Raw genomic sequence first — 25,922 nt, 5'->3', positions numbered from 1 at the left:
CTGCTGTGGCCCTCATCTTGTGGAAGGATCTGCTCAATGAGAGTTAGTGTGGTACAGTGGTTTAACTATTGGTGTAGGATTTAGGAAACCCAGTTACTAATCCCTGCTTGTGGCATGGAAGCTTGCTCAGTTATCCTGGGCCAGTCATGCACCCTCAGTTTAACTTACCTCACAGGGTTTTTGAGAAGATTTCCTATGGAGAGAAAGGTAGGCTATAAATAAAGTAAATAAAATAATAATTGGAAGGCTTCTACTCTCCCACTTTCCACAAACGATGCAAAACTGGATTATCTAGGAGAACTTTTTTTACACATATAATAAGATGTACTATAAGGAAATAGTTCCGAAAGATGCTATGGTAATAGGATAGAGATTGTAGACTCTGTTACTGTGCACTTGTCTATTGCTGTAGGTATGATCCTGTTAGGTAATTTCTGTATCATTTAATGTGCCATATTTAGATACATCTGCTCTGTTCAGCTCTATTTCAGATTTTTTTTCTTATTGCCATTTCCTGCACTCCAAATCCTTTGCTTTGTTGATTGAATTTCTCAGGCACTGATTGTATTAGCTTACACTGCATGATCTCTGGAAAAAAGGCGGACTACAGATATCATAAATAAAGCACATAAACAAATACATGTACCACTATATCCCACTGTATTTTCATGTCATACAAAAGAAAAAGCTACTTAGATGGAGTTTATGAATATTATATTGGACTTGAACGTTCAAAACACCATCACAAATTGTTAGGGCCTTTCCATTGACTTTCATTTTGGGGGCCAATTTACTGTTGCTGGGACTATTTGCATGATATAATCTGTTGATGATAGCTGGCCAAAACTGGTTCAAAAGTGGTTTAAAACAAGTTTAAACAGATAATTATAGAGATAGCAACTGAGATCTATACTCATTTCTTATCTGGGCTAAATTATAGCTCCGACACCAGTTTTTAACATTATTGTTATTTTTCTAGAAGCAAATCAGCAGAAATACTTCTCCTAAATTGTTGTTTATGACCTACATAATCATGTCTTCTTTCCTCAGCCTGATCTCACTTAGATTTCTGTTTTCCTTCCAGATAATATGCAAGCAGATTAAAAGGTACTTTGTTGATAGCAGTCTAACTGTAAAGGTTGATGGTCAGTGGGTGTCGATATTCAATGCATTGCTCTATGATGTTTCACAGGGTGAAGATTTGTTCACTGCAGGACCTTCCACTCAGAAGGTACAGCATTAAAATTTTTGTGTAAGGATTTACTGCAATAGATGTGTATTGTAAATATATACAACATATTTGGGGGGAGGGTTTACGTAAAACTGAATGATTTTGGTAACGATATCCTATAGTGTGTTCGATGACTTAAAAAAAAGATTTCAGTATTTTCAAAATTATAAAGTTTAACTTGATATCCCAATATTCTGTTAGTCCTATTGTGGCTGCACAAGACTTGCCCAAATAATACACTTTCTTTTGTGTGGAACAAAATTTCTTTTCTACTCTATCTAACCAGGCAATCATGTGTTCCCCAGTGCCTTTTCAAGTGGAAAAACAGCTCCACACATAGTATGTATTAGTATTGGTATGCTAACCAAGACATAATTTGACATTCCCCATTGCTACCATGGATAAATAGCCCTATGATATGATGATTTTTAAGATAAACAGAGTATAAGGTATATTTTTGTATCTTCATGTCTAGTTTAACATGGATTTTGTTAAAATCAGCAATTAGGATTATAGGTGCTTGCCTGACATTCACAAACCTACAGTGGCATGGGGAAAAAAAACACATCTTACCATGACAGGTCTCTAAAAATGGCAGTCATTGATGTAGACAAAATGTTAGAAACAAAAACTACCAAACCAAAGCCACACAGCCTAGAAAATCCACAACATCCAGCTACTTAAGAGTTGTTACAGAAATGGTGATTGCCCAGTAGAACAGGCACACTTTTGCCATGTTTATCCAGGGCAGTAACCTCTCCGCAAACTGTTAGAAGATGCAAATAAGGGTGGTTTCAAGTGTTATCAGAGGGGCCACAGTAGAGATGTGACAATTCGTCCTTTGAACTTCACTCTGGAGGCTCAGAAGAGGAAGTAGGATTTATTTTAACTTCCTCTTTCAGTAGCCTAAAAACATGAAAAAAGCCTTGATGTTAGTTTTGCTATTCAAAGAAATTCTGATCAAGTTAGCAGATGAACATGAAACACTTTTTGTGCCAATTCCTGAACATAGGATTGCCAGACCCAGGTACTGAAATATTATTCACATTCCTTTAAGCATTGTATAAAATGGAACACAAAGGCAGCTTTTTCTTCTACTACAGCCCTTGCATCTAACATAATTTTATTTTCTACTTAATTTTCTTGGCCAAAACATAGGCCCTTTCTGCACGGGCGGTATATGGCGCCCTAGGGACGGCAAAAACGCCGTCCCCAGGGAGCCATTCGCACAGGGGGCACAGCTGCTTCGCAGCCGCGCCGCCCTCGCACCGCCCGACCGGCGCGAAGCCACCATTTTCCGACCTCGCTCGGGAAGCGAGGTTTTCAGAAAACAGAGGCTTGGAGCCGCTGCCGTGTGAACGGCAGCAGCTCCAAGGCGCCCTCCCCCCCTTCCATCCTTCACTTACTTTGTCTCCGGCCGTCCGGCGCGTTGCCGAGGCCTGGAGACACGCCCCCCTGCCCTGCGACGCTGGAGCAGTCACAGAGGGCCAGGGGGCGTGTCTCCAGGCCTCAGCGACGTTTCACCCAGGGATAAAGCCGAGAGACTCTGGAGTCACGCGACGCAACACGGCATCCGTGGCGCCGTCTTCCCGGCTGTTTCCGGGACCGTTCGTGCGAACTTCACTTGGTTCCTGGAGATCTACTGCTATCACAACTGATCCCCAAATGACCAAGGTCAGTTCTCCTGGAGAAAATGGCTGATTTGGAAGATAAACTCTATGGCTTTATTCAATGCTGAGATCCCTCCCCTTAACAAATCCCATCCTCCTCAGGCTCCACCTCCAAAATCTTCAGGTATTTCCCAACCCAGAGTGGGCAACCTTACATATCCCAGCTTCTGAGTCAAAGTTCTATCAAACCATTCAGGGCTTTTTATGATACATCCCTTTCTTTTCAGCCAGAGGGACCATCAACTAAATTATTTGGTCTCTAATGCCGTTTTAAACAGTTACAGCATTCTAAGCTCATTGACTTTAGTAGTGCAACTGCTTAGAATAGCATTGCTGGTGGCTGTTAGAAATATGTAAAGTAGCTTGACAAATGTCAGAAACTGAGAAACTTCCCCACTCTCTCATAGCCACCAATATTTCTATCTGAACCATCTGTTCTTTGTGGCTAGTTGAAGACAGAGGAGGAGATCAGGATGGTTCTATCTACCTGCTATGATTTCCATAACTGCCCTAACCACACTGTCAGTAGCTAAAGAGCAAAACTTCTACCTTATACTCAAGCACCTGAGAAGTTGGTATAAGACTTTCTCTGAGGAACTCAAGCATCAGCAAATGAAGGCAACTGTCGAATCAGTGTGAAGTGAAACAATCAAGCACCGTGACAAGAATTTATTTTATAGCACAAATATTTTCTTTGCATTATGAACATTATTTGTCTTTCAGTTTCTGTGAGAAAAGCAAGGTTAAAAACACATTCTAAATAAACAATCTAGGCATAAAATGAATTTCAAATTAGAACCATACAGTTTTCTACTTTCCATCTTGGCTTCTTTTCTCACAGAAAGGTTCTTTTAAACATATATTCCCAGCTTCAAGAGTACAACAAGAAGTCACAGCAAAAGGAGATAATTACAAATGTTAAAAACAGAAGTCCCAAGGAAGTAGGGACACACAGATGGAAGCCTGTTTTATCTGTTGAAGCAATGGCTTGGCAGTAGGATTGTTAACTCTGGCTTGGGAATTCCTGGAGATGTGGAGATGGTGGCAGAGGAGAGAAGAGTTTGGGGAGAGGGATCAGTGAGGATGCCGCAGAGTAGACTCTCTGAAGGTGCCATTTCTGCCAAGGCAACTGATTTCTGTTGTCTGGAGATTAGTTGTAATAGAAGTCTGCAGCCCTACTCAGCAGATGCCTGCTCAGCTGATATAACTTGTCAATAGTCAAACAGAAAGTCTTTAAAGTTCAAAATGACTGTCCATCCCATTGAGAAAATCATGCCCATGCAAACCTGGTAAAAGGCCGGCATATGTGGCAGAATGCTCATTCATCTGTAAGAAGTTTATTAATTGTAAGGGGGGGGGGGTTCACAAAAATATGTTTACTGGCTTTCTGTGACAAAATTGGGTCATGCTAGTTAAGCGGCTATTTGCGAGAGGTGGCAATTTAATTTCCAAAACATAACAGCGCAAATGTTGTGATAAAATGTTTATGTTGAAACTTAAAAACAAATAACCGCCATGGGCAAAATTCTGCTTTCCAATCAACATCACAGATTTCAGCTTTTCCAATGTGTAGCATCCCGTGACATTTTCCATAATGCAAAAATGGGTGGTTTGCTGCCAGCAGATTGCTCCTATGAATTCTCCCTTAGCCTGAAATAAACCCAGTGTCCCAATGGATAGCTGTGAAGTAGAGAGGAAAAATAAATGTCACGAAGGCTCACAGTATCTCCCCACCCCCATTTTAAAGTATCTATGTCATTAACATAAGGACATCATGAATACAGACCTAGGTCTGTATATTTACGCTGTTCACTCCCACCAACTTTGTTGTAATATGGAAAACTTTCTTTATATGCATACTCCTTTCAGTCAGGTAAAAATATCAATGAAAATATTAGCCCTATCGGAATAATATAATTGCATACTTCTGGATGACACAGTCAGGTAGTCAGTAACTGATGTTACCATGGAATTAGCATTTTTAAATGATGGTAGAATGTTTACAAGACAATTCCCGGAAGCAGAACCTTCTGGCATTCCACAGTGCATAGATTTTGGCACCACACTCCACAGATACACTACTTCCAAATCAACAAAAGCATGTTCTAGAATGAGATTACTCCCCTCCCCTCTAAACACTAAAAACAGAGAAACAGATGGCATCTTCCCTGATGTTTTCTGACATGTCAACTTAAAATTAATCAGGCAAAATAATTTTCTGGTCCTCTGAGTTATGAATTCATGTGCACCAATGGCAAAAAAGATCTGATAATAGTCATGCTATAAAGAGCCAGGAAATCTGAGATTAGCACCATCTTCTTGTGGTTAACGCAAGCTTCTCTAGAGCTTTTAAGCTCAGCCATCTGTATAGAAAATTGACCTGAATCAGGTAAAAGGAGATTATATTTATCAAAGAGCACTCACTGAATAATGCAATATGGGCACATTCTAACCAGTGAAGTGCTTTTAAGTCATGTCGATGTTAAATGAGAACATTTAAGCAGTGCTTAAATTTTCCCTATTGAAACAAATGGGATTTAAAACATTTTTATTTGATTTGCTCATACCCTGTGTATATATTGCTTGATATATGATGCATTCTAAAGCAGGTAAGTCAGAGATTTAATGAAGCCACACACTAGAGGAATTCTCCTCCCATTGATAATACAGATATCTGACAGTTCTTTGATTTGTTACAAAAGTGCAGTATTAATTACAGCTTCATCCATTTTTCACATAAATTAGGCAACACAGTCTGAGGGTTATGGTATCAGACACAATTTATTAATAGCTATCTGCTAAGGAGCCAGCAGAGCCAATACAGTGTGCTAGAATCAAAAACTAATATAATACCAAAATCCAGAGGCACTCATTGCAACTCCACTACAATCCATGATGGTTGCATGGAAGACACCAAACAAGGCACAGTGGGATGCTAAGATGAAGGCACAGAATACATCCAACATCTTCTGACACAACCCAGAAATGGACTGGCAGGAACAACACACAAACACCCCACCAGAAGTTCTCATGGCCTAGTCACAGTAGTAAAGAGGCCTGCCCACAGTTAATCATTTAAAAAACACTCTATACAAAATTATCAGTGGGTATGCGGGACTGACCTTTGAATAACAGATTTCTGAAAAACAACCCTGTTCTTCTCATAACACCTCACATTTCACCCCCTGCACTGGCAATATCCTGTGTGGGTAAGTATTAAAATAGCTTTGTGTTTTGCCAATATTGGATTTTTGCTACACCACTGTAAATCTGTTATGCCAACATACTATTTTCTTCAGCCAACACAAAAATATTTAGTAGTGATCTTATTCTTGTCAAGCTGACATAGTCCAAAGGTAGGGTCCTATTTCTGGTCCAGGAAGAACACTGATAGCAAATGGAAGAAACACAAAAGAGCAGTAACAGAAATTACATCTTTTTTTTCTCAAAAGTAATGAAGAAATAAATATAACAAATATGAACAGCTGCTTGAAAGGTGTTGCATATGTTGAATAATCTGCTTCTAGTCATTCACTGAACTATAAAACTCCTAGCAACAAGCTTGTTTTGCTGAGATCACAATTCCTTAATTCTCCACCCCCCATGTAAAGTTAATATGAATTCTTAATCTTCCTGCTGTTGCAAGGAAGATAAATTTTCATCAGTCTTTCACACAAAAGATCATGTTTCTGATTAGCCTTTCATGGAAACAATTTCATAATCTGGAAAACAGATTAGTCACTGTGTTTCATAGCATGAGCAGAGCCCCAAACATAATTTCTCAGAAGTAAATTCCACTGAGGTTAATGCAGTTTACTCCCCAGTAAGAAATTACAAGACTGCCATCTGAATCCAACCTGTTTGTATCTAACATTTATGTCCCACCTTGCATTAATATATTTCAAAGCAACTGGTAGTAATAAACCATTGCATGCAGGCATGCAGGCAGGCAGACAGGCAGACAGGCATTACAATTAAACCACAACTTCAGAATTAAAAATACAACACCCAGTAATCACACCATCATATAAACAGCAATTCCCATGTAACATGTGTGTTATCCCCCATTCTCATAACAAAGATCTCTTAACCAACCCACTATTATACAATACTGAAGGTTCTGCCCCACCAGCTGCATGCTGTTTTGTTTATTTTTGCAATACAGAATAGAAACCAAACAGGGTAGCTGTTTCTATTGGTTAAAGCATACTTCAGAAAATGTATTTATTTTGCAATACATTATTAACAGAACAAAATGAGAGTTAATATACAGCCAAAAGCCAGCATGGTATAGTGATTACAGTGCTGGACTAGTGCATGGGACAAACCAGGTTCAAATCCCCACTGGTATCATGGAAACCTGCTGAATATCTTTGTTACACACACACTCAGCCTAACCTATCTCACAGGGTTGTTGTGATGATGAAACGGAGGATAGGAGACTAATACAAGCTGCTTTGGGTTCCCATTGGGGAAAAAAGGCAAATGAATTAAATAAATGAATAAATAGTTGCTGAAAGTGAAATGGCAGATGTGCACACAGTAGGATCTTTAATGCCCAAGTACATGCAGAGATGCATTAGGGAAAAATGGGTCTATGCTTTATTAAATTCTAGAGTCCTGGGGTTCTGAAGGATGATAGCATTACTAACTCACTTATACTGATAAAACTTTAATAAAGCCTCACCTCCAAAAGGCAAAATATAGTAATTTAGAGCAAGAACCAGCGAACTGAGTTAGATAGCTGGAGCATAAGAACATAAGACACTCTCACAGGATCAGACCAGTATGCTATATATTAATTTGTTTAAAATATTCATACGCTCACCTTCCTCCCAAGTTATTGTTAAGATGTGGATTTTAATTATATTAGGCTTGATTTTTATCATATTGGATAGTTGTGTGTAATCCAGCTTTGGCTGGAGTAGGGCGGGCTATAAGCCTACATAAAGTGTCTCAGAATCCAAAGTTGGGTAACATTATGAAAACAATATTATATTATTTTAAAATTATAAAAACATTATACAAACAATTTTATATAATAAACTATAGAGCAACAACTATAAAACAATGAAAACAAAAACATTATCCCTCTACCAGCATTATATCCCTTTTACCCAGGCTCAGGTTGGCCCCAATCTCTTCAGAATACCTCTGTCAGGAGGCTCCCTAACATCTTCTGGGAGACAATTCCAGAGTTTTGGGACAATTCAGGACCATTGCCAAGTATATCTTCAATGAGGTTGATGGGTTACAAACAGTAGAACTTTCTGGGAAGAACTAAGCTGCTAGAAATGATATATGGAGGAAGAGGTGGTTCTTCAAGACATGGATCCTGCAAGATTCTCAAGCTCTTAACAGTGTGGTTTAATGAAGGTTCCACACCACTGAAACATAGTCCCACTGAAAAGAGTAGTAAGGTTACCAGTCAGTGGTTAGCAATCAGCAGGACACTATGTGGTAGGGAAATGGGGGGCATTGTCAAGATGATGGCATTATGTCACTTCTCAGGAAAAGCCATAAGTGATATAATGTCTCTAGGTTTTTCCAGAAATTCTATGGTAAAACTAGTGATTAGGATTCCCAGTGAAGGCATGACATCACTTCCAGGTTTTCCTCAAAAAGTGACAAATAACCATCAGGCTTTAGATGATTTTTTAAATTTATTTTTTCTTCCAGTGGCCAACAGAGTTGTGACAGGCAGCAGGAGTTGCTGGTGGAAGATGTCCCACTATATCAGAAGACCTGGCAACCCTATTGGCCCTTCCAGCTAGCATCAACATTGCCTTATCTGGATTTCACATCAGTTTGTTCTCCTTCAGTCATATCAGCACCACATTCAGACAATGTCCAGGACAGAGAAAGCATCAGCTGGTAGTTTATTAAGAGTAATATATAATTTGGTGTCATCAGCATATAATGACAACCTACTGCATACAGTATTGTTAAAGCACCTTAGACAGACATTGATGGCGTCAGAGAGCTAGGCATTCCAGTCCTCAACCAGCTCATCAAGGAACTGCCATTGGATCTGGAGCCCCACAGGGCCCCATCATGTCTTGGGATAGGACAGAGGTCAGAAGGTGGGTGAGTCTTACTGTATCTCAACTGCCTTCTCTCATATCCCCCACCCAATGGCCACTGGGATCTCCAGCCACATTTTGGCCCCCTCTAGATGGAACAGTTCCTCCTCCACTTTTGACATCTCTACCAATTTTACTAATCCTAGTCACTAATAAAATATAAATGCAGATACCAATATACTCCCTGGATTAACTACTCTAATCTCTTTCCTCCATTAATCACATAAATCACATAAAGCCCAATAGTTAAATCTTTGCAGGAAAAAAAAACCTGCTGGAGACTGGACATTCTACCAGCTAACTCGCAGTCATTCATGGTCTTCTGGCAGTTCCTTCTAACCAATGGACAAAGTACTAAAAACTAAAGGAGAAAAACACATAGGGCTTCTTAATTTAGTGGACAATTTGCACAGGAGAATGCCTCACAATGCCCTCTCGTCAAAGTCCAGGCAATGAGTCCACATTTTCCATTAAGAAAATCGTTGGAGCCACTTACTTAACAGAGGGAGATGAGTCAATCCAATATTCCTCTGGAGTTTTCCGAGAGACTGTGAGTCATTGTGCAAGCTTGCCCCCTGCAGGCTTGCAGGGGCACGAGCTGCTCCTATGTAACAGCTATAATCAGTTTTGGTGGTAGTCTGAGGCTCCTGTTCCCACACTATTCCTGGACATTTTGTCCTACTAAGTATCAGTCCCAGCTCGCAGCCAGGTGTGGTAGCAGGATGTAGTTTCCAGAAGAGTTGATGGCCTGTCTGTTCCAGCTGCTCCAAGTCGGCTCTCCACCTGGGTCTTGGCAGGTGTCCTCACTCCGAAGATAGTAATCTATCGGCTTGGACTGTCCCTCTGGCCCCATTGGCTCCAATGATTTGACTTATAGGTTTGTCCTCAATCACAGCCTTCAGCCTCTGGTTGACTCCACCACCACCCCACTCTCTCATTGCTCCAGTCCTGGCAATTGGGTGAGGTCAGTAAGGCTCGTGTCTCCCTTCACATCTCTCTCCACGTCTCCCTTCAAGTCTCATACTGTTCTGATTCTAATTTCATTTGGTTTAGTCTCTCAGTCAGTGTGACAAGTTCCCAATATATTTCACTCATTGTCCTTTAGAATTAGTAAATTAAAAATTTTACCAGTTCCAGCTAGTTGAAACTGAAGATGATTTCATGACCTCTAACAAGCACTATAACCTTGGAAAGATAGTACACACATTCCCAATTAACAACACCCACTTTCTGAACCCTCTGAGCTCATGAGAAAGACAAAAGGATTCAGCAAACAAAATGGATTCTCTCTGGATACTGGTCATGAAAGAATGCCAAATGAAATTTAAAAAGCCTTTATTGACTGGTAGAAGATGGTGACAGAAGGTGGCAGACAAATTGCTTTATGGAGAGAGTTCCAGAGCTTTGGTGTCATGATTGAGAAGGCTCTCTCCTAAATTGCCACTTGCCTACTCACAGAAGGTAAAGAGACACCTGAATCAGGACCTCCAAACTTGACCACAACATTTGGGTGAGTTCATAGAAATTCATTCCCATTGCCCTTATGAAGACAGAGATCATCCACAAGTTAATTCAAAACCCTGGCCTGAGAACAGACTGAAAATAATTAAAGGCATGTCTCATTCAAGCATTTCTGTTCTGCAGAGGCGGAGCAAGGGGAAACTGTACCTGGGGCTCATGCACAACCTGCGCCCCTGCTGTGGTGTCGGCCAACCCCCGTCCTGGAATGCCCCTGCCACACCCCCACCACGCCCCCTCAAAGGCCTGGCCACACCTCCACCACTGCTCCACCCGGGGCGTCACCCCCCCCATCCACCCTGTGGGCACTCTGCCATTGCTGTTCTGCCACTATTCATTCCCTGCTCTTTCCCAAAAAGGGAACATTTAACACAAATGTATACTTAACATAGACCTCTTTATCTGAAGACACCTTCTTGAGTAAAGGTCTTACAACTGCCTCTTTTAGGGGCTCTGAAAAAGAAACCTGCCTTCAGAGAGGCAGTTACAATCTAAACTAAAGAACCCAATGCTCCCCATGGGAGTTTTACAAGCCGATAAGGACAGTCTAGATTACAAATAGTGGCCTTCACATGCCCCAGAAACCAGTTTGATCAGATCCAAGCAGTAGAGACTAGAAAATGCTACAGATACTGCCTGTGTATAAGTTAACTTAGCATCTAAATTAAAAATCATCTAAGTCAATCAGAAAGCAATATGGCTAGAACTGGTACTGGAACACTGGTGAGCCACTGGCAACAACAGCATAATTTCAAGCCTGTACAACTTCTTACATAAAGTGCACATTTATGTCAGCTTTTTAGTATGTTAATATTTTGCCTAAAAAGGGGCCCAAGATAACTAGTAATAAAAATGTATCAGTGTTTTTACCTGCTACTATTCCCTATACAAACATCTGAAATACTGTTTATTGTTAGAATCATCCTCTGGATGCTATGCACGTGAGTGTTTGGCTGTTCTATCTCTAACTATTTCTTTACCCTTGTTTATGCAATTCTTTTTAGGCAGTTTGGATGGAGTTATAAAAGCAGAACTGACTCTTACATGCATATATCTATATATCAACATTTGCGGTAAGCACTGAGACACAGCAGTGTTGCAACCAAAACACAGTTGCTCAACTGCAACTGCTAGTGAAATTATTTTTGACACAAAGTGAGTTCTTCAGCATTCTTTGCACAGAAAATCGGCGCAAAAATATCATCCTGAAAACACAACAAAATAGCACAGTAACCATCCATACCTCACAGAGACTGTGCTTCTTTTCTCCTCAAAAGCAAAAACAAACAAAAAAGTCCAAAAATCAAAAATTAGTTCCCAGAAAAAAAGGACCACAACAAGGAAAGAACAGGAGAATAGTGGGTTGATAACAGTTGATAGTAACGATAACTGGAACCCCTGTAAAAACTGAGCACATAAATAATAATAATTGTACTTTATTTGACTAGTGTGGAATTAAACTCAGTAAATATGAACTGTATGTCTACTAACCTAGATATACTTCCTCAGTAGTAAGGTCACTGAATTATACAGAACTTTATGCCAAGTACAGATTCCTGAGCAAGTGGTATTAGTTTAATTTATGTGAATGGTTTAGAAAGAACATGGCTAAACCATATCCATTCTGATTCTTTGCCGAGTTCTTATAATACCTCTGCATTATGCATAAAATAATAATTACTTCAACACAGCTGAAGATAATCTCTAAAATGACACCAGTCTTTCCACTGAGTACCAAGGTCAAACGTGACCTTTACTGAGTGTGGCGAAAATCCATATGGCTCAATGGGAACAACGTTCTGAAGATGGAGCACCATCATTAGGGAGCTTATCTCAGATGTGTTTCTAATATTCAGAAAGCACCAAGAGGAATGAACCCAGTGGATTGTACCTGTGTATCACAACAAATTTGATAGATATAGTATGCAGTTTGGATACAAAGATTTATTCTGGGGAAAAAGAAACATAACACAGAACATCTTTTTCATATTCTTTATCTACTTCCAAATTTTCTTCCACATGCAAAGCACAAGAGGTAAAACAAATACATTTGGTGGAGGATTGTAACAGAAATCCATTAGCAGTCAGCTATAGTTTACAGCCAAAAGCAAACACTTTTAAAAAACTTTATATTTCCTTCAGAAAAAGGAGAAAAACTTAAAAAGGGAAAAAAGATAATGTAAAAATTTAACACCTGATCCTGCTTCTTTCTGACTTTTCCACCTGCCACCAAACTACCTTTATCTGCCTCCATCTTCAGCTTTGTATCCTTCCTACACTCTAGCAGAAACTCTGTGTGATTCTAGCCACCTTGCTGAACCCAGTTGTGCCATGAAGAACCCACAAGGACTTGTGAGAGCATCTCATTTTCTCCTGTATACCTTCCCCACACTATTTCCTCTTTTCATCCTCTTGCCAAGCCACCTTACTGAGTCACCTAGTCACCTTTCCCTATTTTCTTTTCTCCTTTTTACCCATCCACCAGCCTACACTTTGCCAGGGGCTTTCAGAAAAGGAAACGAAGAAATAGCTGGGTAGAGGAATTGAGATGCCCCTCATAAGTACCCTGCCTGTTAAAGCATGAACTTAAGAGAACATTACCTCAAAGAGGGCATGACATTTTAAAGCATGGAATTAAGAGGACATTACACTAGTATTTGCATTTACAAGTAGCATTATTAAGCCATCACTTCTCTTCCTATAACTCTTCATAATTTTCAGGGGCCATCCATAATTTATTCTCGAATACTCCATGCATGTATCATCAGGTTTTAAAAGAATATGTAGAAGGGCTGCCTTACAAATGTGTTACTCCCTAATATGTAAAATATGCTTAATTAATATGCAAATCAAACTCAAGTTGGGGCCTACAGGTCTCCTGGAATTACATGTAGTCACACTATACTGGTTTCTCCTGGACTTCTCCTGGACAAAATGGCAGCTTTGGAGGGTGGACTCTATGGAATCATATCCCCACTAAGTTCCCTCCCCTCTCAAAACTCAGTTGTCACCAAGCAGGGCCTCCTAATCTCTAGGAATTTCTATCTGCTTACAACTGTATTACTCCTTAAACTTGTATGTTTCAGGAATGTTACTTGATTTTTAAAAAATTATTTTGGTTTATGTTTTGGTGTTTGTTGGCAAACTGTAAAATCAGATTTTAATAATTTTCTTCTCGTTTTCTTATTTTATATGCATATTTGCTTCAAAATTCAGACTCATTGGATGTGATAGGAGAAAACAAGCATTCTTCAATACAAATTAGCAGTACTAAGAAGTATTCATTAGCTAGTCCTCCTATTTCAATAAGGGCTGCAATAACCTCATAGTTTAATGATTGACCAAAAGGATTGGCAAAACTGTGTAAATAATAAATCTGCCTTCTTGACCTCTCCAAAAGGAATAAAAGTACACTTGAAACATAAGGAAGGATTACAGCAAAAGTAACATGTTTCTAGCATCTAGAAGACCAGCAGAATTTTCTTACTTGAGATTCAGAATCTTAACCAGCAACCTTTGCCCTTTTTGAAAATAACAATAAAATGAATGCATGGTGAAAAGGTTTGCTGTTTTAAAAGACAGGAGCCAATTCTCAGTGAAACAGCATAAACTGTATCTCTGAAGCTATATTTACTTACTTTCTGTTGAATATTAAACAGCATGGCCTGCAGGGTACTGTCCAGTCCGAGGGTTCACAACCTAAGACCAACATAGATCCTTCTATAGTAGAACATGGCAGGAATGGTGTTTCTATAAGCATACTGACATAAACTTTTAAACTTGCATACTTTAGCAGACACTATGGCAGAGAGCCAGGAAATTCCAAAGGCAGGTGAAGAGTCTTGAAAGAAAAGGCAATCTCAAGGCTATTCTACACATTTTCCAGTCAGAAATCATCCATCCACCATGCAGAGGAGAAGGCATGTTTAGATTGTAGCCAATGATGGTTGTAGTGAAAATAATTACATGCTGAACCTTCATGACCCTGTAGGATAATCAAATGTGATATACAAAAGACTGTTGGGGGAAAATTCCAGTACAGAAAGGACTTCTGTGCACCAATTTGGTTACATATCAAACATTCTTCATTCTGATACATTTCCCCCTTCTTCAATTGTATTGCTAAAAGCTAAATGCTGAAATACACTAAATTCGACAATACACTAAATGCTGAAAGTTGAGTTTAAATTCCTCTCCCCCCAAAAGCCTACAATAGGAGTAGAAAACCATTTAATACTGTTTTGAGTGACAGGCCTTTGAAGATTATCCAGGATAGGATGTAGAACAATGTATACTATGTTGATCTTATCCTCCTTCTACCCCAGAATAAACAACTTTGGTGTATATTTTTGGCATATGTGAAATTTTTGAAAAGGGCCATCCACAAAATTTGCCATTGTCCACTTTCCTGGGCAAATTCAGTGCACTCTGTCAGGTTGTTGGACTTTAGGAAATGAATTCACAAAACTCCCACAAACAGTTAATAGGCAGTCTTCCTTTTTTACCCAGCAATCCCCTGTTTTAGTTCTAGCCAGTCAGTCAGAGCGAGATGCCAAGGGTAGCTGGAGAGTGGAATATTTGTGACATATATGGTGGTCCATAGAGCACAAGTTAAGGTTAACAGGAATTAGAACCAGACAAGGACTGAAAGAACTGAAAGGAACCAAGACACAGTGGACTTCCTTGAAAGCAGCCAAGACAAGACATAGTCTACAGCTTCAAACCTGCTCAAGACAAGCAAGTAGTCTGATTTAGACAGACCCAAGGGAGGAGTTAGGGTCTTGATTCTCCTAAGTAATAAACCTATTGTTGAACTGTTGAACCTGGCTTGTGTCTCCCCCACTCTGTCCTAGCCAAGTACAGGGTACCAAAAACAGATTCACATGGGGGGCAGAACACCCCCAAACCGGTCTCCAATGTACTACTAGGCTGGAATTTAGCTATTTGTGCTGGATATGTAGTATAAAATTCAAATAAGATTAGAATATGTTGATTCAGTTGTAGAACTTGGCATCCAGATAGTTCAACATAGATTATAATTAACTAGAATAAATATTTCTATTATTTTTCTCCTGTAGCTGGAGTATGGCCTTAGCCTGGAATAGTAGAATATTTTTCCCCTCCCTGTGAAAACAAATGATGAATCAGATATCTGCCACAAAGGAGTTTTTTTGTATTTTTGCTCTGTGAAGTATTTTAACAAAGTTGTCCTGACATTAAATCACATCAGATAGCCTTTTGCTGAAACATTTCTCAGCACAGTTGTAGAAAATGTATTCACCCACAAACCCCCAGAAAAACTGAGGTAGAATTGATTTTTTAAAGGCTTTAAATAAGTTGATCAGTCAATAAATGCTCAGCTGATCTCTGAGTAACAGTAGTTTGACCTGGAACACTAGAATTGAAACACACCTCTGGTCATAAAAGACAAGAAACTAAGATATCCATGAATGAATAATTCCAACATCTGTAACATGCTAATAGAAACTGTGTGAGGATACAATCTGAACCAAGGTCATCAGGGTGGCGACTCTATCACTTGCCCCCCCCCATTTCATTTCCATGATCAAACAATTACAGAAGCATAACACTCAAAAGGAAAAAAGAGATTAGCATCCTGTTGTTGTCATTGTTTTTGCTTATTTTTTTCCATTTGAGGTTTAACAGCAGTAATGGGAAGGGGGCCAATCACCAAAACTGAATGGGGGGGTGGGAGAGGGAGAGAGAGAGAAGTTCCTCTCTTCTTCCCACTAACAAACCTTATTCTAATCAATTTCCTATATAGATTCTATTGGCATGCTTAGAATGTTGGGATGAGCCAATCGTGTGTCTCATCTTGTTTGAAACTTAGTCAATAAAAACTTAGTGACGGTCACTAAGTTTCCTCACCACTCAAATATGTGAAGATATGGCTTTAAGAGTCTGAGTCGATGGCCAGAGTTAAGAGACCCAGGTGGTTGGAAGTGGTTGGAAGTGAGACCTGAGAGAGTTCAGATTGTTAACTTTGTTAGCTGTTAACCATTCCAATAGTTCACATTTATAGTTGTAAATAAACATGTTTTAAACCACTACAGTTGTCCTGTCATTCATCTCGACATGGTGTCAAAAGTCTGAACTCCAGTCATCTCCACACAGCTGTTTGCAAAGATCTGAAGTTGTTTTTTTGCGTTGAGGCTTCAGAGAGCAGGGAAATGACAACAGAAAATGGTAGTTTTCCCTACCAGAAGCCTTTGACTTCAATCAGCCTGCTGGATGGTCTGTCTAGAAACAATACTTCTCCAGGTACAGAATTGTCACTAAATTGCAGGAGAAAGCAGGAGAAATCCAAGTCTGCTCCTTCATTTATGCCATGGGTGCCCAAGCAGAGCAGATTGTTCACTCCTTCCTCTTTGCAGCAGGAGGAGATAAGAATAGTTTTGACCTGGTCCTGGGAAAATTTGAAGAATATTTTGTAGCAAAATATTCATGACAGGGCTTGTTTTCATCAGGAGAAACAAAAGCCTAGTGAATCTGCAGAAGCTTATATAAGACCCCTGCATCAGCAAGCAGACGTTTGTGACTTTGAGGCCCGCAAAAGTAAAAAAAGCAGAGACCAATTAGTCATAGGTATTCTAGACACAGACCTTTCTCAGAAGCTGCAACATACTCTGGAAGCTGCAATTCTGTACAGCAACGGCAGCCAAGAGGAGGTAAGAGCAGGAAAAAAGTGGCGACCTCATGTGAAGGGGCCTCTGGGGTACTGGGGCCATATGCAGAACAGCGCGTGAACAGCCCTGAGGGGTGCACCAATTGTAACTATGTCGGTGCACCCCCGCTTGGCTGCCCCTGTAGAAAGGGCCTATGACCGGAGTTCTCAGAAAGGACTTCAAAAGGTTTCTAGAACTGAAAAGTTTCTTAAACACCCCACCCCAGTGAAGGAACGTTCCATACCTTTCCAGAAGTACTCTGGTAATCCAGTTAAGCAACTGCACTGCAAGCCAAGCCAGACCCTTAAGTGTGTGCACTGTGAAGAAAGCATGCACAGAGGGCAGAGTGTTCTGCAAAGGCTGCAAAGTGCTATAAGTGCAAACAAATAGGATATTTTGCTAGTCTGCCACACTCATGATATAAGATAAGTTGCATCTAAAACAGGGTTCCTATGACCAGATATTTTTGGGACCAGTCAGCTGCTCCAAACTCATAACTAACCCATGAATGGTTTCTTTTCAAATGTTTGGTCTAACTTTGGAATTCAAAATAGATATTGGCCCTGATATGAATGTGACTTTAGGGTCTGTGAAGAGGTGCTTCAAAACTGTCCTTGTCTTTACCAAACCTCTTGCATATTCTCCAATCCAGGGAAAGACAACTTAAATTGCCTGGCACTTTTACAAACTCACACCCATTTTCAAGGTTAAGCCTACAGCTTCAAAATTTATGTACTCAAAACTCGATCTCCTAAGCAGAGATACAGTTGTTGCATTGGATTTGATCTGTTGCCTAGACAACTTTTCACTAGGATCTCAACAGGATTTGAGAACTTTACAAATACCTCCTATCAAAATAAGGTTAAAAAAACAATGCTGCATGTAACCCCTTATGTTCAGAATGGGTTGACCCAGAAAGGGGTGGAGACTCAAAGCAGCAGAAGGCTGCAAAAACTGGTGAAGTTGGAGGAAGGAAGGCTACCAGGCTGGGACCTTGATTTAATTCTTGATAAACTCTTAACACCTTGTTTAAGGTAACTGCAAAGTTGTTGGAAACTAGTGGGAAGGGAGTTGTTTATTTTTGCTATATTGTAAATGTTATAATTTATTGTTTCAGGGCTTGCTATGTATGTAGTTGATGGGAGTTCTTTTGGGGACCTTCATCATCTTGGATCCTGTTCACCAAGCCTCTGAAGTCTTCATAAGCCAACCACCAGCAGGAAGAATTGGACTTGGCATTATCAGTAGACTGTAAATATAAGGACTTGAAATGCAACCTAAAAGGACTGTAAATTGTTAATGTTAAATGTTAATGTTAAAAGTGTTATTTGTTAAGGAAGTAAACCACTTTGTTTTAAATTTAGTTCTTTGCAACTCCTTCCAAGTTCTGCCGCATAGAACCCACAGATAGAGGTTACACTGCACACTATGCTGTCAGCACTGCTTGTTCGGTCCATATCAGAACCTCTACTTCCAAAAGTGAATGCTGAATTGGACAGCTATGATGACATGATATGAGAATTGGCAATATGCGCATATTTTGAGTCATCATAGCTTTGAAAACACGGCCCTTCAAAACAAAAAGGAAAAACAACACATGCACAGGATCGCCAGTCCAAACTAAATTCGTTCAAATACTTTATACAGTAAAACTGCATGTGGATGAGTTTAAAAAAAAAACTCCAAGTGACACCTTCATCAAATGGCAGGTGGCAGGGAAAATCACAAGTGGGAGAAAATGGCAGGTGTGAACTGCGGCAAAAGTGAAAGTAAGCAATAGAGGGTGGAGGCAAGAAAAATAAGACATTTCCTGCTTTCTTCACAACAAGCAGAAAAATTCTTCAGCCACTCCTAAGGAAAAAATATTGCGAGTTTAGCAGTTTCACAAAAACCTGGGTTGAGCAGAAATAAGACATTTTGAAGATGCCTTGGGAGAAAAGCTGTAGAGTTCTTCCTCAAAATGCTTCTTTAACATCCTCAAGATGTTGTATTTGTGGTGTGCAGAAAGGGCCATTGTTAGCTATAAATAAACCTGTTTTAAATCACCTTGGTTGTCCTGTCATCTATCCCAAGAAAACTGGTTAACCTGTCAAATGAATGAGCAATTGTTTAGCATAGATTATTATCTATATATATAAAAAGCTAACCATTTGTTTGTTGGTCTTGCCCTAATGCCGAAACAGCTGGATGGATCGCCCCCAAATTTTCACATGATGTTCCTCCGTGTTGCGGGCAGGTAATCGGACCTTCAAATCACCAAAAGTCCATACCTGAGCCAGGTAAAACGTCTTTTCCCTGGTGCACCAAGCCATGAAGCTGGCTCTGTTTAACTGTCACCCTTAGAATGTTTGTGCAGCCTGTCTGTCTGTGGCCTGAGGGCTTGGTATGAGGGCTTAGAATGTTCGTGCAGATGGGCAGAGATGAGTAGTGAAAACAGTAAATAGGTAATACTGTTAGGTAATACGAGTGGAAGTGGAAACACATGACACACTTTGCCGTAGGTGAGACACTCAGGTGGGGTCCCTCCTCACAAGCAGGTAATCTTGCTCACTCTCTGTGCCTCTCACCCACTGCTAACCACACAACACACATACACATCCAGCTCATGCCTCACAACACCCTCACTCTGCCCTCTCCTCACATCCAACCACCACTTACCCACTTCCTCCACCCATATTCTAAGCTGGAGTTCAGCTTTTCTTCTAAGAAAATCACCAGCAGGGTGGGGGCTGACCAACACTACTGGCTCTTGCTTCTTTTGCATCGTGGTCCCCTTAAAAACCAGGGAGCTGGTTTCTCGATCTGAGCGCCTCACCACCTCTGCTTCCTCTCATCTGCCTGACTGGGATAGCCTCCTTGCCCCCATTTCTGCCTTGCCCAAGCCAGCACTGTGGCCTTGTGTCAAACCAGCCTCAAATGGACAGGCCGGGATTTGCAAAATTTCCTGGACAGTTCCGTTGTGGAATGGAAAGGGTTACCTTATACTAAAAACCAAAGACAGCACCATGGCATAATAATGTGGAATTAGAAAAGAGGAAAGAGGGATTCCATTTGGATCATACACCCTCAAAAAAGAAGAAGAGAAAGAGTAGTAGTTTGGATCTATGCCATATCCCCCCTTGCCCTACTCTCCTGCTTCGGAGGAACTCAAAGGGGCAAGCTACAACCTCCCTTGGGTTCCTTTCTACCCCTTTGGCACAACAGAGCACACCCTGTGAGGTGGGTGAGGCTGAGAGAGCTCCAAAAATCTGTGACTATCCCAAGGTCACACAGCTGGTGTGTGTGGGAGTGCACAGGCTAATCTGAATTCCCCAGATAAGCCTCCACAACTTCAGCTGCAGAGCTGGGAATCAAACCCAGTTCCTCCACATCAGAGTGCACCTGCTCTTAGCCACTATACCACTGCTGCTCCCAAAAGGCTATGCTGGGGATCATTGGATCTGCATGGATATCTGTGTGGGTTGCAGACTGTGATGAGAAGGACAATTGCCACAGCAACGTGTGGCCGGGCCCCGCTAGTTTAGCATAAGAACATAAGAAAAAGACTGCTGGATCAGACCATCTAGTCAAGCACTCTGCTACTCGCAGTGGCCCACCAGGTGCCTTTGGGAGCAAACATGCCGGATGTGAAAGCAATGGCCTTCTGCTGCTGCTGCTCCTGAGCACCTGGTCTGCTAAGGCAATTGCAATCACAGATCAAGGAGGGTCAAGATTGGTAGCCATAGATCGACTTCTCCTCCATCAATCTGTCTAAGCTCCTTTTAAAGCTATCCAGGTTAGTGAACATCACCACCTTCTGTGGCAGCATATTCCAAACACCAATCTTGCGTTGCGTGAAGAAATGTTTCCTTTTATTAGTCTTAATTCTTACCCCCAGCATTTTCAATGTATATCCCCTGGTTTTAGTATTGTGAGAAAGAGAGAAAAATTATCTCTGTTAACATTTTCTACCCCATGCATAATTTTATAGACTTCAATCATATCCCCCCTCAGACGTCTCCTCTCCAAACTAAAGAGTCCCAAACACTGCAGCCTCTCCTCATAAGGAAAGTGCTCCAATCCTTCAATCATTCTCGTTGCCTTTCTCTGCACTTTTTCTATCTCTTCAATATCCTTTTTGAGATGTGGCGACCAGAACTGAACACAGTACTCCTGAACACAGTACTCCAAGTGCGGTCGCACCACTGCTTTATATAAGGGCATGACAATCTTTGCAGTTTTATTCTCAATTCCTTTCCTAATTATCCCCAACACAGAGTTTGCCTTTTTCACAACTGCCATGCACTGAGTTGACATTCCCAAGGAACTATCAACTAAGACGCCCAAATCCCTTTCCTGGTCTGTGACTGATAACACTGACCCCTGTAGCGTGTATGTGAAGTTTGGATTTTTTGCTCCTATGGCATCACTTTACATTTTGCTACATTGAACTGCATTTGCCATTTCTTAGCCCACTCACCTAATTCATCAAGGTCCGCTTGGAGCTCTTCGCAATCCTTTGCGGCTCTACATAACTTGGTGTCATCTGCAAACTTGGCCAACACTCTACCCACCCCTACTTCCAGGTCATTTATAGATGATTATTAACTCCATTGACAGTACTTAGCATAGATTATGGGCAGTTTACCAATTGTGCTTTGAGACCTTCTAGCACAGCTTCCTCAAAAAATGTCCTTCTATACTTTTTACTAACAATGCTGAGACCAAACTCTGTAGGGGAAATGTTATAGTTACAACATCATATCCAGTTTTAAACTTTTTTTCCTAATTTGTGGTTTCTCTTCTGCAATATATTGGTTTTCTTACTCAGAATGAGAAAGCATTTGGCATAGAATATTATTCCCTTGAGCTTGACTGTCAGGTACTAACATTATTTTGTATTCCGCACTCAGTTTTTTCTTCATGCCTCTTCATGACTTCATCTTTGTTCATTTTTCCTTTGGCATATTTGGACATAAAATCAAATGGTAACCAGTCCATATAATTACTTTCTTGGGCATGTGTTGCATAATCCAGGAGAGAGGATGGTACCTAAATCAGAGAAGATAACTCACCTGATGTTGCAAAGATCAACTAAGCGTGTGTGTCTGTTTTCTACACTATAGCAGACAATGTTTTAGTGAACAACTTACTACAATGGCACATATCAAAAAGCTGCAGTAAGATAGAGCGATAGAGCGATAGATCGATCACAGCTAGCTGACTTATGGCAACCTCGTAGGGTTAGGGTTAGGGTTCTGCAGATAAGCATCCACAGCTCAAGTGGCAGAGCGGGGAATCAAACCCCGTTCTCCAGATTAGAGTGCACCTGCTCTTAACCACTACATCATGTTGGCCATTTGGATCTATCTAGCTTCGTTTTATTTTTTTTAATTTCTACCCAACCCATTCCATGCATCCTGCCCACCCCCACACTTAGTCTTAGTGTCCTGTAAATCTAAACTCAAGCAACTAGTGATCTATCTATGACATAGGAACCATAATCAATTCCTCCAAGCTCAGATCTTATTCACCTTGTCCAGAACAAAATACCAGATCAAGAATAAAATCTGCACAATATGTAGGACTAGTTATTACCTGAGTCAAGTGCATTGATGGAGGCCAAGAAACTCTGAACCTTTCCTGATAATATAATTTTGGCATGAATGCTCAAGTCCCCCAGGACAACCAACCTAATTGACCTCACCATCACCCCCCAAAACCATCTCTGTCAGCTCAGGCATGGAGACTGTTAGGCATAGTGGTGGGTTGTACCACAACATAATCCTAATCCTGTCTCTCAATCCCAACATTAGGTACACAGCTTCAGAACAAAAAGTGTTCCAGATAAGGGAATAGTGTCCCTACTACAGTGACACCATCAGTGGAGTGACATCACCTTCTTGCCTACCAGTTCAATTCTGATAAATCACTGAGTACCCCAGGCAGTGGAGTAGCGCCAATGGGCCCGGGGGGAGGGGTGCAATGCACCAGGAGGTGCCATGGGGGGGGCATGGCCAGGCAATGGAGAAGGTGTTCTGGGGCAGGGGCAGGCGGTGGTGTGACGGGCATAGGGCGTGCATGTGCCCCAGGTGCAGTTCCCCCTTGCTCCTCCCCTGACCCCAGGTGACACAGTTGGATGAGGTTAATCTCCCTCATCCAGCCAAGTCTCAGTGGCACATGCCAGGTCAGCCCTCCCATACAGGGCATTTTTTTCCTCTCACTGACAACCTACTAATGACAACTTATTCTGTACATCCTGATGATTTCAGGGGCTTTACATACAGATTAACGAATACTAGAATAAAATGGTGTGGAAAAGTTAATTTATGCCTTTCTAGAGAACAGGATGATCTCATCTAAAATTAAAGATAATCACCTGGTTAAAATCTTCCCTGGTTTTAACTTTATACCTGACTCCAATATTCCATACTTGGTGAAGACAATCAAGTATGTAGCAACCTCACACTCTAGATTTTCTAGATGTTTTTAACTATAAAGATTATCTGGGCACCTAATTCTGCATTTCAATGTAGTTTTGGCAGTTATTGCCTTCTGCAGATTTACTTCTGGGTGAGCAATGTGTCATTACAAGTAACATGGATGTAGAAGTATCCTAGTGCTAACAAACCCACCTGGTGATTTTTTTTTCTTGAGGAGGAAAATTTTTCAGTCTAAAATCACAAACAAACCAACTGCATTTACTGAATTTGATAAGTGTATACTTTTATAGAATAGTCTAAAAATATATACAAGAAGCAAACTATTTAATATATGTTCGTACTATGCATCTACGTCCTTTCCAGCTGGGAGCAGACAGCCTGAAATTATAGAGTAGAAGAAGAAGAACAGTTGGATTTATATCCACCCTTTCTCTCCTGTAAGGATAATCAAAGGGGCTTACAAACTCCTTTCCCTTCCCCTCCCTCACAACAAACACCCTGTGAAGTAGGTGGGGCCGAGAGAGCTCAGAAGAACTGTGACTAGCCCAAGGTCACCCAGCTGGCGTGTGTTGGAGTGTACAGGCTAATCTGAATTCCCCAGATAAGCCTCCACAGCTCAAGTGGCAGAGCAGGGAATCAAACCCGGTTCCTCCAGATTAGAATACACCTGCTCTTAACCACTACACCACTGCTGCTACTAAATTATCCAAATTTAATGCCCTGCAGAAAAGGTTATATTTCAATTCCTTTTGTGTTTGGGCTAGAAGTCCTGCCACTACCATAGCGGACTAAAACCAAAGTGAAATAATAATAGCATTAATGAGTCAGATGAATGAAAACAACACATTGGACTTCTTCTCTCCAGGGAGGTGTGGTCATCCAGGAAGGTTTAGGAATGGCCACCTCTGGAAGGAATGGCCACCTCTGGAAGGCTTGTACAAAGGTGCAAAAGGAGCTGGATCTCTTATTCTTGGTGCCCTTGTTCTTGTATTTGAAGCCTGAAGATGAAGGCATAACCTTCATCTTCTCCCTTATCTCCACTAGTGCCTTGTTCAAGACTGCCTTCTTGAAGAGTAGACTGCCAGAGAAACCTTCAGTGGACAGGTTGGCTTTGGTCATTATGTCCACCTTCCAGTTCTTCAGCCATAAGTTCTTCCACACCACCACATTATCTGCTTTTGTTCTAGATGAGCTGCATTGCATTCTGGAGTTCATCTGCAATTAATTGTGCCACTCTCTGGAACTTCAAGGAGGCATGCCACCATACTACTGGGTCCCTGGAACTTCAAGGGGGCATGCCACCATACTACTGGGTCCCTATCCTGGAAAATCTCCCCCCTCCATAATACTTTGGCATGTGCAAAGTTGGACAGCATGGTGGCTGCCTTGGGCAATTTCGCACTCACCATGTGAACTCAAGTTCGACCTATGTTCAACCAAGTGCTCCCCACATCCGGTGAATCCGATGTGGGTTCGTCTTGCTCTGCTTCGTTCTTCCATTAAATTTTCGACTCCACCTCCGGAGTAAACCGGCGAGGCTAGGTTGAACTCAAGCAAAGCTGACGGGAGTGGGGAATCTTCATTGGGTCGATTCGCCTGTTCAGCCAATCACAGACGAATGTTTTGGGCATGCGCAGAATGGAAGACTCGCACCGGCAAAAAGCGCACCTTTTCCCCTCGCTTCCGTATAACAGATGACCATGCACAGAAACGAAGGGCAGATTGCACGCCGCTCATAGCAACGAAACGGCAACATTTTTCCTCCACAGCACCGTTTCACCCAATCAACATTATGTAGCTGTAACGTAAAAAAATGGAAAAAAGGGACACACGTTCGCATTCCCACCCAAACGCAGCATCCAATCAGGCACAATGAGTGAACGACACCCTGAGGTGATCCCGCCCTCTGAACTCAGTTCCAGCAGGACAACCTTGGCTGCTGTGGGAAGTTACGAGGGGATTGACATGGTTGACTCTTTCAGCCTGATAAATCGACCCTATGTCAATTCTCAAGTGCGAAATCACCCCTTGTGTGCTTTTTTGAGAGCAGATTCATTTTTCCTACCTATGGAATCCTTTAATACATTCTCCCCATCCTTGGTTAGTTAGTTCTGGTATACATTGCAACAATTAGGGCATCCACTAGAGCAGTGGTGGTGAACCTTTGGCACTCCAGATGTTATGGACTACATTTCCCATCAGCCCCTGCCAGCATGGCCAATTGGCCATACTGGCAGGGGCTGATGGGAAATGTAGTCCATAACATCTGGAGTGCCAAAGGTTCGCCACCACGGCACTAGAGGAACCTTCAG

Source organism: Sphaerodactylus townsendi, linkage group LG06 (assembly GCF_021028975.2).
Source record: "Sphaerodactylus townsendi isolate TG3544 linkage group LG06, MPM_Stown_v2.3, whole genome shotgun sequence".
NCBI lineage: Eukaryota > Metazoa > Chordata > Lepidosauria > Squamata > Sphaerodactylidae > Sphaerodactylus > Sphaerodactylus townsendi.
Note: the sequence above shows the minus strand (reverse complement) of the source record.